Source organism: Chrysemys picta, chromosome 1, assembly GCF_011386835.1.
Source record: "Chrysemys picta bellii isolate R12L10 chromosome 1, ASM1138683v2, whole genome shotgun sequence".
In the NCBI taxonomy this organism is placed as follows: Eukaryota; Metazoa; Chordata; order Testudines; family Emydidae; genus Chrysemys; species Chrysemys picta.
In genome coordinates, this window is record NC_088791.1 from 68,146,452 (window position 1) to 68,148,920 (window position 2,469).

Below are 2,469 nucleotides of genomic sequence, written 5' to 3' on the forward strand. Positions count from 1 at the left end.
ATATGCAAGCAAGAGTGAGTCAGGCTAGAGATAACGAGGTTAGTTCAATGGGGGGGGGGGGGGAAGATGAGGCCCTTTTCTAGCAGTTGAAGTGTGAACACCAAGGGAGGAGAAACTGCTTTTGTAGTTGGCTAGCCATTCATAGTCTTTGTTTAATCCTGAGCCGATGGTGTCAAATTTGCAGATTAACTGAAGCTCAGCAGTTTCTCTTTGAAGTCAAACAAAGACTGTGAATGACTAGCCAACAGGACTCTTTGCTGCTTTTACAGATCCAGACTAACATGGCTACCCCTCCGATACAGAACTGTTTCTGAATGTTTTGAATGAGAATAAAATAAAGCTTCAGGACTGCCATGGCCAAGTCTACGACAACAGTGTGAACACGAAGGGAAGAAACTCTGGCATCCAAACAAGGATCCTTGTGCTGAATCCAAGAGCTTTCTTCATGTCTTGTGGCTGCCATTTACTCAACCTGGCTGTGTCAGATGCAGCATCATCTTCTTTAGATTCAGTATCTCTCTTTGGAGTACTGCAAAGGACATACGTCTTGTTTTCTGAATCGATTATCAGGTGGAAGAGCCTCATGGACAATGTTACAAATCTGACTGTGAAGCAGCTAAACTGGAAGATCCACATTGACAGTGTGAGGCCAGTGAGGTACCAAGTTATTGAGGTTTATGACACCCTGAGGGAACTGGCTGTGACATTCCCCTCTGGTGTTATCTGGACCAGTGATCTGCTAGGTAACTCCAATCCTTGATTCTGGGAGCCGGCCTTACCCTGCTCTGCTGTGAGAACCCCCACTCCTGGGCTGTTCGCACACAGCCTCTGGCATGTAAGCTGCTCCCAGCTACTTGCAATCGAATGACACTAGCCAATATTTCCGGTCCCAGATACAACCCTAGGAACTTCCGTCTTGCAGTGTCCAGATATGCCCACTGGACACTGCAAGCTTATATGAGTTCGTCAATTTAACAAAGAAATAGATATGTACCAGGCTTGTTATCCCAAGGGGAGTCTCTGACACGCTTCAAACCAAGTGCAGTGCTTCAGGTAGAATAAACAAACAAATTTATTAACTATGAAAGATAGATTTAAAAGATTAGAAGTCAAAGCACAAGTCAGATTTGGTCAAATGAAATAAAAGAAAAACACATTCTAAGCTGATCTTAACATTTTCAGTGCCCTTACAAACTTAGATGCTTCTTATCACAGGCTGGCTGGTTGCCCTGAAGCCAGGCTCTCCCCTTTGACCAGCGTGTTAGTCGCTTGGTGGTAGTGATGTCTGTAGATGTAGGTGGAAGAGAGAGGAAGAGCATGGCAAATGTCTCTCCCTTTTATCATGTTCTTTCTTCCCTCTTGCCCCCCCACCTCCGAGTCAGGTGAGCATTACCTCATCGCAGTCCTAAACTGACCAAAGGAAAGGGGGTGACTCACTTGAGAGTCCAACAGATCCTTTGTTGTTGCCTAGGCCAGTGTCCTTTGTTCCTGTGAGGCTGGACTGGGTTTGTCCCATACATGCCCTGATGAGGTGTGAACTGCCCCTCTGCTCTTGGAGAGTTTTTCTCTAGGCTTGCTTTAAGCCATGAGGACACATTCTCAGCCTCATAACTATATACATGAAATTACAACCTATAACATTACTATAACAACGATTACTATAACATTACTATAACGACAATGCTCAGTGCATCACGAGTCTTCCGAAGACACCCGACATGACAAACTTTGCATTAGATATCACACAATCATATTATAAGGATGAACATGGGGGTGCTGGGTGTTCCCCTGGGGTCCAAAATGTCACACTGGTGCAGTTGAGTAAAGCCGAAACCGGAATCTGACATGAGGCTAAAAGCCTGGCAAACCAGATCACTGACTTCAGATTTCTGGTCTTAATTGTGGTTTGGCACAATATCCTGTTCCCAGTAAATGATGTGAGCAAGGTATTACAAACTCAGTCGACGGACATTGTGACCGCTACTACTTTGATGAGAAGTTGCCTTGATTCCATTGTAGCCTACAGAGATAATGGATTTGAAGATGCCATCGCTGCTGCCAAAGAAATGGTGGAAAACGTAGGCGTTGGGCCAGTCTTCAAGGAAACTCGTATTCAACAGAAGAAGAGACAGTTTGTTTACAAGTGTAGAGATGAGGAGACGGGAAACTTGGAAGAAAAATTCAATAGGGAATTTTTTAGCTCACTCATTGACACTGCTCGAGTGACCATAGAAGAAAGGTTTGGACAAATGAAGCACCACAGAAAGACCTGGGGGGTTTTGTATGACGTTAGTAAGCTGCCAGCAGACAGGAAAACACTTGTGAACAATTGTACGGACCTTCATTGGATGCTGATACATGGGGTATCACTGGAAGAACTGACATCAGTGATAAAGGCCTCTATGGTGAATTGGACAATATCTATCACATTTTGCAACACCAGAAGCACTCTGCACTCCTAATTCTCCA